Genomic DNA, 12,997 nt, shown 5'->3' with positions numbered 1-12,997 from the left:
AACCGTGGATAACAAGGGAAATTGTAAGCTTAGCCAAAAGGAAAATGGAAGCATACCAGTCTAGGCATCTAAAAACCAACAAAGCCCTTGAGGAGTATAGTGAAAGTAGGAAGGAACTTAAATGTGGAGGGCCACTCCTGTTCTTATCCACTACTAAAAGGGGCCAGGAAATGTCTATAGCAAATGGCATCAATGAGATTGCTTTTTATGCATATATTAGGAGCAAGAGGGTAGCAAGAGAAAGAATAGGTCCAATCAAGGACAATGGTGAGAGTGTGGAGCCATAGGAAGTTGGTGAGATCCTGAATGAGTATTTTGTATTGGTATTCACCAAGGAGAAAGACATTACAGATGTTGAGGTCAGGGATAGGTGTGTGAACACTCTCACAAATGTCAATTTCCGTATCCAAGTCTCCAATGATTCCTGTCATATCCTCTGGCAATCCCTGGCACTTTCAGCAACTCCACCAATCATCAAGCCACCTGCAAACTTGCTAATCTGACCGTCTACAATTTCCTCCAGATTATTTATATATACTACAAACAATAGAGGTCCCAGCCCTGATCCCTGTGGATCATCACAAATTACAGATCTCCATCTGAAAAACACAGTTCCACTGCTACTCCCAGTCTTCTATAACCAAGCCAGTTCTGCATCCATTTGGCCAGTCCACCCCAAATCTCCTGCTGCTGTCAGACTTTTGAATGGACCTACCTTATATTAAGCAATCTTTCTCTGCACCCTAGCTATGACTGTCACACTACATTCTGCATTCTTTTGTTTTCTTCTCTATGAACGTTATGCTTTGTCTGTATAGCATACAAGAACAATACTTTTCACTGTATAGTAATACATGTGACAGCAATAAATCAAATCAAAAACTTCGATCTGTGAATGTTTATATTCAATGCCCCGACTGATGAAGGCAAGCATGCCGTTTACCTTCTTGACTACCTTATCCTCCTGCATTGCCACTTTCAGTAATCGGTGGACATGTACTCCCAGACTCTGCCTGTCAATACTCCTAAAGGTTCTACCATTTACTCTATAATCCCTACATGCATTGGACCTTTCAAAATGCAACATCTCATACTTGTCCAGATTGAAGTCCATCTGCCATTCCTTTGCCCAAGTTTCCAACCAGCCTATATCTTGCTGTATCCTCTGATAATCCTCTTCACAGTCAGCTACTCCACCGATTTTTGTGTTGTCTGCAATCTTGCTAATCAGACTAGCTACTTTTTCCTCCAAATCATTTATATATACTATGAACAACAAAGGCCCTGAACTGATCGCTATGAAACACTGCTAGTCACCAGCTTCCATTCAGAAAAGCACCCTTCTAATGTTACCCCCCGGTCTTCTATGGCTGACACAGTAAGACATCTCACAACACCAGGTTAAAATCCAACAGGTTTATTTGGTAGCAAAAGCCACAAGCTTTCAGAGCACTGCCCCTTCATCAGTGAGTGTGAGTGAGTGGTTGTCGAGCCATTGTCCACTCGACAGTCACCAAGCAAGAGCGTTCTCTTCCTGTCAGGGAACACTTCAGAGGTTCCAGGAATCCGGCCTTTGATCTTCGGGTAAGCATTCTCCAAGGTGGCCTTTAAGACACACGACAGCGCAGAGTCGCTGAGCAGAGACTGATGGCCAAGTTCCGCACACATGAGGATGGCCTCTACTGTCAAAGGCTTTACTGAAGTCCATGTATACAATATCCACTGCCTTTCCCTCATCTATCATCTTCGTCACTTCCTCAAAAACTCAAGTTAGTAAGGCATGATCACCCCTTCACAAAACCATGCTGTCTATCACTAAGAAGTCCATTTGTTTCCAAATGTGAGTTAATCCTGTCCCCAAGAATCTTTTCCAAAAATTTCCCTACCACTGACATAAGACTCACTGGCCTATAATTTTCTGGATTAACCCTGCTGCTCTTCTTAAACAATGGAACAGCATTGGCTATCCTCCACTCCTCTGGAACTTCACCTGTAACCAATGAAGATACAAAGATTTCCGTCAAGGCCCCAGCAGTTTCTGCCTTTGCCTCCCTCAGTATTCTGGGGTTGATCCCATCAGGCCCTGGGGATTTATCTACTTGAATGCTTTTTAAGACTCCCAACACCCCTTCCTTTTTTGATATCGACATGGCCCAGAATATCTACACACCCTACCCTAGGCTCCTTATCCATCAGGTGAATTTTGGTGAATACTAAGGCAAAATATTTATTTAGTATCTCACCCATTTCCTCTGGTTCCTTGCATAGATTCCCTCCACCATCCTTGATTGGACCAACCCTTTCCCTGGCTACCATCTTGCTCTTTACATAGGATTTCCCTTAATCCTATTTGTCAAGGACTTCTTGTGACCCATTTTAGGCAGGCATCATGATTGGCGCAGGCTTGGGGGGTGGTGGGGGCCGTGAGGGACCTGTTTCTGTGCTATACTGTTCTTTGTTCTTTATTGGTGGTCATCTTCGAAGGTTCTCTAGATTCTAGAACAGTTCCTGCAGACTGGAGGTTAGCTGACGTAACACCACTATTTAAAAAGGGTGGTAGGGAGAAAACAGTGAATTATAGACCACAAGCCTGACTCAGTAATGGGTAATTCTGGAATCCATTAGCAAAGGTTTTATAACAGAGCATTTGGTAAACAGTGGCAGAATTAGACAGTCAACATTGATTTATAAAAATTCTTTGAGAATGTAATTCGTAGAGTTGATGAGGGGTAACCAGTGGTTTATTTGGACTTTGAGAAGGCTTTCGACAAGGTCCCACATAAGAAATTAGGGTATAAAATTGAAGTACATGGGTTTGGGGATAGTGAATTGAGATGGATAGAAAACTGGTTGGCAGACAGGAAACAAAGAGTAGGAATAAAAGAGGCTTTTTTCCAAATGGCAGACAGTGACTAGTGAGATACTGTAGGGATCAATAAGAACATAAGAACATGAGAAATAGGAGCAGGAGTAGGCCATCTAGCCCTTCGAGCCTGCCCCGCCATTCAATAAGATCATGGCTGATCTGTCGTGGCTCAGTTCCACTTTCCTGCCCTCTCCCCATAACCCTTAATCCCCTCTCTTATCAAGAACCCATCAACCCGCGTCTTAAAAATATTTAGCGAGGCAGCCTCCACCACCTCAACGGGCAGAGAATTCCAGAGATTCACCACCCTTTGAGTGAAGAAGTTCCTCCTCAACTCCATTCTAAACTGCCCCCCCTTTTTCTTGAGGCTGTGCCCCCTAGTCCTACTGTCCTTTCTGAGTGGGAAGAGCCTCTCCACCTCTATCCTATCCAACCCATTCATCATCTTATACGTCTCAATGAGATCTCCCCTCATTCTTCTAAACTCTAACGAGTACAAGCCTAGTTTATTCAGCCTCTCCTCATAGTTCAACCCCCTCAACTCCGGCATCAGCCTAGTAAACCTCCTCTGCACTCCCTCCAAGGCCAAAATATCCTTGTGTAAGTGCGGCGACCAAAACTGCACACAGTACTCCAGCTGCGGCCTCACCAGTGCCCTACACAGCTGTAGCAAGACCTCCCTACTTTTATATTCAATCCCCCTCGCTATGAAGGCCAGCATCCCATTAGCCTTCCTGACCACCTGCTGTACCTGTAGGCTGGGTTTTTGTGACTCATGCACAAGAACCCCGAGGTCCCTCTGCACCATCGCATGCTGCAGTTTTTCGCCAAGTAAGTAATAGTCCTTCCTACCATTATTCCTACCAAAGTGGACAACCTCACATTTGCCAACATTAAATTCCATTTGCCAGTTCCTGACCCATTCGCTCAGCCTATCTAGATCCTTCTGCAGACTCTCCACACCTTCCGCACAATTTGCCGTTCCACCAATCTTGGTATCATCAGCAAATTTCGACACCCTACACTCGGTTCCCTCCTCCAGATCATCTATATAAATGGTAAATAGCTGAGGCCCCAGCACCGACCCCTGGGGCACTCCACTAGTCACCAACCGCCAATCCGAATAGCACCCATTGACTCCCACTCTCTGCCTCCTATTTGACAGCCAATCCCCTATCCACACTGACCCCTGACCCCTGACCTTCTGTAATAACCTCTTGTGAGGCACCTTGTCAAACGCCTTCTGAAAATCAAGAAACACCACATCCACTGGCTCTCCTCTATCCACTGCCCTAGACATGTCCTCATAGAACTCCAATAAATTTGTCAGACACGACTTCCCCTTAACGAAACCGTGCTGCGTCTGCTCTATCAAACAATTCTCCTCAAGATGCCTTGTTATTTTCTCCTTGATCACGGATTCTAACATTTTACCTACAACAGACGTTAAACTAACCGGCCTATAATTCCCTGCCTTTTGCCTGCCACCCTTCTTAAACAACAACGTAACATTAGCCGTTTTCCATTCTTCCGGCACTTCCCCGGAATCCAGCGAGGTTTGGAAAATAACCACCAAGGCATCCACTGTCACCTCCACCATTACTTTCAGAACCCTTGGATGCATTCCATTCGGTCCTGGGGACTTGTCCACAATCAGTCCCTCCAGTCTGTTGAGCACTGCCTCTCTAGTAACAATAATGTCATTCAGGCCCTCCACTCCTACCATCTTTCCATCGCTAACACCCGGCTAATTATTCATGTCTTCCTTCGTGAAGACAGAAACAAAAAAGTTATTCAAGGCCTCAGCCATTTCCCCATTCCCTACCACTAAGTCCCCCCTCTCATCCTCTAAGGGTCCAACGTTCACCCTAGCCAGCCTCTTCCTTTTTATATATTTATAAAAACTCTTGCTATCCTTTTTTATATTAAGCGCTAGCCCAGCTTCATAGTTTATCCTACCCTTCTTTATCAACTTCTTTGTCATTCTTTGTTGACATTCAAACCTCTCCCAATCCTCTTCTCGCCCACTACTCTTAGCTACTCTAAACGCATCCGCTTTTAATTTAACACTTTCCTTTACCTCCTTTGTTATCCACGGCTGATTATCTCTCCTCCTATGATCCTTTTTAGCCTGCTGGGACCTGAGCTATATGCTGTGTATATATATGACTTAGATGAGGGAACTAAATGTTAATTTGCAGATGACATAAAGCTGGTTGGGAGAGTGAACTGTGAGGAGGATGCAGAGATGCTTCAGTGTGATTTGGACAAGCTGAATGAGTGGGCAAATGAATGGCAGATGCAGCATAATGTGGATAAACGTGAGGTTATCCACTTTGGTAGTAAAAACAGGAAAGATTATCTGAATGGAAATACATTAGGAGAGGGGAATGTGCAATGAGACATGGGTATCAACGTACACCAGTCGCTAAAGGTAAATATACAGGCACAGCAGGCAGTAGAGAAACCAAATGGCCTTCATAGCAAGAAGATTGAAGTACATGGGCAGGGATGTCTTGCTGCAGTTACATAGAGGTCAGGGCATACCTGATACGTTGTGTGCAATTTTTATTTCCCTACCTGAGGATGGATGTTCTTGTTACAGAGGCAGTGCAAGGAATGAAGTATGAGGAGAGAATGAATCAGGATCCGACAGGTTGATGCATGAAGAATGTTCCCGATAGTGGGATGTCCAGAACAAGGAGTCATAGTCTATGGATACAGAGACTGATGATTGAGATGAGGATGATATTTCTTTACCCAGAGAGTGGTTAGCCTGTGGAATTTGCTTCTATAGAAAGTAGTTGAGGTCAAAATATATGTTTTCAAGAAGCAGTTAGATATTGCACTTGGTGTGAAGGTGGTCAAAGGATATGGAGAGAAAGTGGGATCAGACTTTGAGTTGGATGATAAGCCATGATCAAAATGAATGGTGAAGCAGGCTTGAAGGGTCTTGAAATGGCCTATTCCTGTTTCTATTTTCTATGTTTTTATGTTTGCTACTTAATGGGCTATGCAGGAGGGCATGGTGCTGACACAGTCAAATTGCTAGGGATCTGGAATTTGGGAATGTGGCCTGATTGCCCAAATATTATGTTGGCTTTGATGCCTATTATCTTAAAGTTGATTTTACAGGCACAGAAATTATTTGAGAGATTCCATGCTATTAAATTATGAAAGAACAACTTTTTTTTGTTTAATACATGAATAAAAGTCCATTGTGTGGTTTGTATATCCACATGTATAATGTATAATTATGGTTTTTATGGAATTCTCAGAAGTATTTTAATGATTTTTTGCAATGTAAACATGGGCCTGGATTTTATGCCTATTGGATGCCCTCGGCTGGCCCGGAAGGAGGTGTGAAATGCGCTTCCGGCTGCTATCAGTCTTGGATTGGCTAGCCAATCAACAGGCAGCCAGCGTGAGACACATACTGGAAAAGGCTGAGTGCTGCAGAGGTGAGGGTGAAGAGGGCAGGCCTGAGAAAAGGGAGGGTGCAGATGGCATTTCTAATGTGCTCCCTCAAGGGGATAGCTCCGGTGGAGCTGCTGACCTGTCAATAATAAACCACAATGGAAACGCGCTGCAAACAGTTTCTGGGTAGCACATTCAAACATCAGTCCCAGACAACCTTCAGCTCTGATAGGTCATCTCGCCCTCGATCGATGTTGAAGCCAAAACGTAAAGGCTGCCTGACCAATCTGCCCATCTGCCACCCATAAAACAAGCTGGGCCACGCAAAATTGCATTCAATTCGCCCCTTAATGGGGTAAATTTCCAGCTTGATTATTGGCGGGCACTGTTCCAACTCTCCCCCTCACCTGCTGACTGAAATATTGCTTGAGTGGCGATGATGCTGGAAAGTGCGCTCAATGTCTTCTCGTATGATTTCACACGCTTCAGAATCAGACATGTGCCTGACTGAGCAACATAAGATTGTGGCCGTAGAGCAGTGTCAGGAGCTGGACACATTGCTGAGCAGCTCTCACATCCATTCTGAACACAGAGCTGTGGACTTCTATTTCTTTCCATGGATCTTTGTTCGCTATGTGGGGAGAGGAATCAGGAGGGGAGGGAGGAGGAACCCATTAGGGTATGGGAGGGAATGGGAGGGGAGGCAAGAGTTGGTGAGCGGCGGGTTAAGGGAGTGGGGGACACTGCAGGCAGAGGAGAGCAGTGGAGCTTGAAGTAGCGATGAGTGTGGTGGTTTTAAAAGATAGGCTTGAAGGTTCAAGCTTTATTGAAAGCAAGTTATCATGACAGGCTGCTAAAATAGATCCCAGTTTCCAAGTCTAGAGAGAAAAAGAGACACAGAGAAAGCTAGTTCTCTCTACAGATCCCAGGCAGCAAGTGACTTGATTTCTCTGTGTAAGCGTAGCTTACCCGGTCACATAATTTTTCCTGTCAATCAACCTAATCAGGTCCTACTCTGAAAAAACTCAGGGGAAAACACTAAAATGATGGAACAGCATTATTCCAGATTAAAACAAATATTTCAGCAATTAGGATCAATTATACTGTATCATTACAGGTCTGCTGGATATAAACAAAGCAGCAATGGTTAATAGAACTGTGAATAATTAATAAATATCAACAATCAATAGGTCAGGCATTCTGAAAGCCATGGCTCTCTCCGTGATTATCAATGAACCTCGGGTTTCTGCTTTTTAGTGTTTACTGCAATCTGTGATGTATTTGGCTTAGTTTGGCTGTCACTGTGGTTGGCCTAACTGCAGTCAATGTAACATAGAACATAGAACATAGAACATTACAGCGCAGAACAGGCCCTTCGGCCCACGATGTTGCGCCGACCAGTTACAAAAACAATGACCCACTAGCCTATACCAATCCCTTTTCGTCCATAAACCTATCCACAGATCTCTTAAACGCCCCCAAACTAGGCGCATTTACAACTGCAGCAGGCAGGGCATTCCAGTCCCTCACCACCCTCTGGGTAAAGAACCTACCCCTGACATCCGTCCTGTAGCTACCCCCCCTTAATTTAAAGCCATGCCCCCTCGTGCTAGCTTTCTCCATCCGAGGAAAAAGGCTATCACTATCCACCCTATCTAAACCTCTAATCATCTTATATGTTTCAATAAGATCCCCTCTTAGCCGCCTTCTTTCCAACGAAAACAACCCTAAATCCCTCAGTCTCTCCTCATAGGACCTCCCCACCATACCAGGCAACATCCTAGTAAACCTCCTCTGCACCCTCTCCAAAGCCTCCACATCCTTCTTGTAATGTGGGGACCAGAACTGCACACAGTACTCCAAGTGCGGCCGCACCAGAGTAGTGTACAGTTGCAACATGACGCTGCGACTCCTAAATTCAATCCCCCTACCAATAAACGCCAAGACACCGTATGCCTTCCTAACAACCTTATCTACTTGATTCCCAACTTTCAGGGATCTATGTACACATACACCTAGATCCCTCTGTTCATCCACACTATTCAAAGTCCTCCCGTTAGCCCTATACTCGACACATCTGTTGCTCCTACCAAAGTGAATTACCTCACACTTCTCCGCATTAAATTCCATCCGCCACCTCTCGGCCCAGCTCTGCAACCTGTCTAAGTCTCCCTGCAGACTATGACACCCTTCCTCACAATCTACCACACCTCCGACTTTGGTGTCATCAGCAAATTTACTAATCCACCCAACTATACCCTCATCCAGATCATTAATAAAGATTACAAACAACAGTGGCCCCAAAACAGATCCCTGAGGCACACCACTCGTAACCGAACTCCATGATGAATATTTACCATCAACCACCACATTCAGAGGTTGACTTGGTATTGAAGTGTTCTCAACTGTCTTCCCCAATGGGTTTGGGTAAGGTTTCAGGACAGTCCAGGTCTTCTCCTGTCACAGCTTAATGTATCCTCCCTGTCCTAGCAGACTTGTTCTTGTAGCCAATAGCTGATCCACATGTCTTCTCCATATTATATTGTCCCATGTTTGTACAGTGTAGGACACTGGCCCTATCTGTGCTAAGATGATAGAAAATATCCACTTTTCACTTGTGGCATAGTTTCTTGTCAGAACTTCTTGATCCTGATGAAAACTACAATGTTTTGCCTTGTTCTCTCATCCTACAAACTAATTTGCTGCTTTTTGTCGACAATTTCTCATGTTTTGAGTGGTTTAAACGTATCAAACATTGTGCATAGTTGACGCTTAACCATGAGCAATGGCGGTGAAACCTGGGTTGTTGAATGTGCTGTATTTCTGTACATCAGCAGGAATTGGCTCAATCATTTAGACAATGAACCTTGCTCTCTAGCTACCTTCAAAGACGGTTTCATCATCTGTACAAAGTGTTCTGCTGAGGCAGGATGATAAAGATCAGATCAGATGTGCTGAAACCCATTTTCGTTTAAATAGTTTGTGAATTCTTGTGAAATGAACTGTGTTCATTATCGCCCAAATTGTTCAGAGTAAACAAACCTGCTGAAAATTTTACCCAGTCTTTCAATTGTTCTCTTCAAGGACATTTGATTTCATCATGGCAACTTCAGGCTATTTTGAGTGCACATTGACCAGAATGAGTAACATACGTGCTTCAAGCAGACAGACGTAATTCATGTGTACTCTTCGCCAGTCTCTTCTGACCATTTCCATTGGTGTGAATGTAGCTTATGGTGGCTACTCTTCTGTACTTTTGCTCAAGACAAACATATTCCCACCTTCTCCTCAATTTTGGCATTGAGCCCTAGCCACCAAAAATTGCTTCTGGTTATCTTCTTTATCCTTACAATGCCACAGTGACCTTTGGGTAATTGGTTTAATATGCATTTTCTTAATTATGATGGAATGATGACTGTCATTTCCCAAAGGAGACAATCTGCCTGAATGGATAATTCAAGTCTTCGGGTGGAATATGCCTTTAACTCTAGGTTTCCACCCAAGAGCTTGTCACAAAGCACCATGTCCACAACTTCTGACAGTAGTGGATCACTTCTGGTGTGCATCTTAACTTACCCTGCAGTTACCTACCTACTCAAAGTAGAAAATGTTTCACACAAGAACCATTCATTTGCGAATTGCTGGGTAAGTATTGTTGGGAAAGTCCATCAGCTTTCCCACGTGAGTTTGACTGTTGATATTCTACCATGTATATATGTGCTGCAAGCAATAGAATTCTGGTATGAGGTTCAAGTATCGTTGTTGGAGGTTACTGGTTCATCAACAAAATAAGCTTCCTCCCATTCAGGAATTGATAAAACCATTTCATTACAAAAATGAGCTGCGATCGGTCCTGGAACACTGCCAGCATGAAACATACACGGGGAAAGGCTGAGCACTGCTGTGTCTGAACCACACTTATATAGAGCAGCTGTAATTCTTACTGGTGTGATGTCTGACTAACAAGGTGGTTAATGCAAATGAGGGGGGCAATTATGTGCCGAACTCACTAATTGCAATCTATCTTAATGTGTGTAAATTGATGTCTCATTCCTTTTGGGAGTGAAGCTGTTCACACCCGGAAAAAGTGGCTGGTTTATTTGATAGTAAATGCCACAAGCTTTCGGAATGCTGTTCCTTCAGCAAATAAACCTGTTGGACTTTAACCTGGTGTTGTGAGACTTTAACCTGGTGTTGTGTTTACCCCAGTCCAATGCTGGTATCTCCACAATGTTCCATACAATGTAAAATGCACATAAACATTACAAATGCAAACTAATGAACCAATTTCCAAGTTCCTTCTCATTATCCTCTTCAAGTATTCATGATTAAAATAGATCACACCAAAGCAGAAGAATAGTATCTGAGCCTAAAAATCCATTTCACACCCAGCGCCAAACAGTTTGCAATTCTCCCAGCCCCTTTGTAATGATGCAAACCGATTTGTGCCCATTCTCGCCCAGAAAGGGTGTGAATGTGATTCGCATACAATTGCCAGCGTTTCAATCTCATTAGCGAAATCAGCAAGTGACCCACGTCCCCTCCCAGATAGCACCCATCTATCTGGTGTGATGTCACACCGGCATGAATCACTTACTGCTCCTATAAAGTGTGGTTCAAGTGCAACGGTTGGGAGGGAGAGTGATAAGGTGAGTACCGCTATGCACCAACCTCCGGGGTGCAAGGGAGTGGTTCAGCCACTGCCATGGTGCAGGGTGGAGTGGAGGGCACAGGGGCTTGGGGGGAAAGAACGCAAACCATTTGGTAAGAAACACTTGAGGAGCCTTCTTTCCTTTGTCCAGAAAATAATAAATCAGCAATTATGTCAGTGGTTAAAAGTTAACTAGCTTTTGGACCATACTAAATTGGGAAAGGAGCAGATAATGTCTCTGGGAATTTGCTGATTTATAGGGCAAATGATCCTGTTTGAGATACGGATGGGGTGCTTTGTAGTTTTTTTGGGATAAATTAAATCCCATGGCATATAACTCGTGAGGAGAAGCCTTGTTTTGCATTTGTCTCCCAGGCAACCATTTCAAACATTACATCACAGCTTTGGGGCTTGGATGATATCATTCTTACTAGTTTCCACTTTATTAAGCATGGAATTTGTAGCAAATCAACTGACACAAACTGTTATCTGACAAAAAGAATTTGTAGCTACCTCGGGCCAGACAAGCTGCAACTAGTCTTATAACTCAAACACTGGGACAATAGCCTGAGCCCTTCACTTCGTTGGAATGGGTGTTTGAAGTTAATCATTTAAAATAAATATTTCATTAAATTTTTTTGGATAGAGCTGATTTTTGCCCGAAACGATCTGAAATATTTGAGCCTGCAGTCTACCAAGTATAGGTTATAAATGTTTGTTAAGCAATCATGTTGCATTCTGTTTCCATGTACAACTTTCCAGAGCATGGCAGGGTGTGGGGTTCTCTGACCTCATTGCACTGTTACTAGCTCACGCCAAAACAGGAGAATAGTGTGTGAGCCTAAAAATCCAATTCGCGCCCACCGCCAAACAGTTTACAATTCTCCCAGCCCATTGTAATGGTGCAAACCAATTTGTACCCATTCTCATCCAGACAGGGTGCGAGGGTGATGCACATGCAATTGCCACCATTTCAATCTTATTAGCAAAATTAGCAAGTGACCCATGCCCCTCCCAGATAACACTCACCTATCCAGCGTGATGTCACGCCAGTGTGAATCACTACCACTCCTATTAAGTCTGGTCCAGGCGAAACAGTTGGGAGGATGGGATGTGCACCAACCTCCAGGGTGCAAGGGGGGTGGTGGTTCAGTCACTGCCATGGTTCAGGGTGGGGACCCCCATGGACGCAGCGGCTTGGTAGTTGAAGAGGTCTCAGGCTGGGCCGGGTGTCCTCAGACCAGGGATCACTGTTGGATTGGGATCATGTGGCGAGCATTCACCCTGCCTGCTGAAAGGAAGTAGGGTATATTTGTACATTTTTAATAGGTTTTGAACCCATTTTCTGCAGGTGTAAATCCCATTATGAATGTAGTTCTTGCGAAAGGGCCATGACAGGATTCACGTTGGCAAGATCCTGGTTTGAGACCTTCCAGGTCCCCTGCCAATGACATAATCAGGTACCTGTCCAGAAACAATTTAATTCAATTTAAATATACTTAAACGATTAATAAAACTAATATAATGACACAAAAGGAAGACGACCACTTCAGGGATGCAGAAGTGCCTGGAAGCCCCAGAGCTCGAGGGCCAAAGCTGGGCAGTGTCAGAAGCACTGCCAGAAGTGTTTCCCGCCTTCATGTTGGGGGGTTCCCCATATGAGTGGTGTGGGCAGAGTGGGGAGAGAGGGCTGCGCGTTGAGGACAGGTGATAGGAAAAGGGTGAGATAGTTCTGTGATGGAGGGGGATCACCCCAAAATCTGTGGGGAGGGATTCTCCATAGCTATGAGGGGCCCCGCCTCACCAACTCTATCAGGCCTTGCCTCACCAGGTCTTTTTCTGACAGTATTAGGAAATCTGGTGAGAAAACCTGCCCGTGTTTCTGGAGAGAAATACGTCGGTTTTCAGTTAGAACCTGACATGTTGCCATTTTTTTGAAAATTGTGTCCAGCATATTTACCTGGGTTGGTTGTAGTTCAATAAAACAAGCCATTAAATGTTTAACTGAAGGATACCTGTCTGTTTTAATTTTACAACTGCACCCAGTCAAGTACATACAGAAT

The sequence above is a fragment of the Carcharhinus amblyrhynchos genome, unplaced genomic scaffold (assembly GCF_965287045.1).
Source record: "Carcharhinus amblyrhynchos unplaced genomic scaffold, sCarAmb.v2.hapA scaffold_50, whole genome shotgun sequence".
Classification (NCBI taxonomy): domain Eukaryota; kingdom Metazoa; phylum Chordata; class Chondrichthyes; order Carcharhiniformes; family Carcharhinidae; genus Carcharhinus; species Carcharhinus amblyrhynchos.
The sequence above is the reverse complement of the archived record's forward strand: the minus strand, read 5'-3'. Positions refer to the sequence as shown.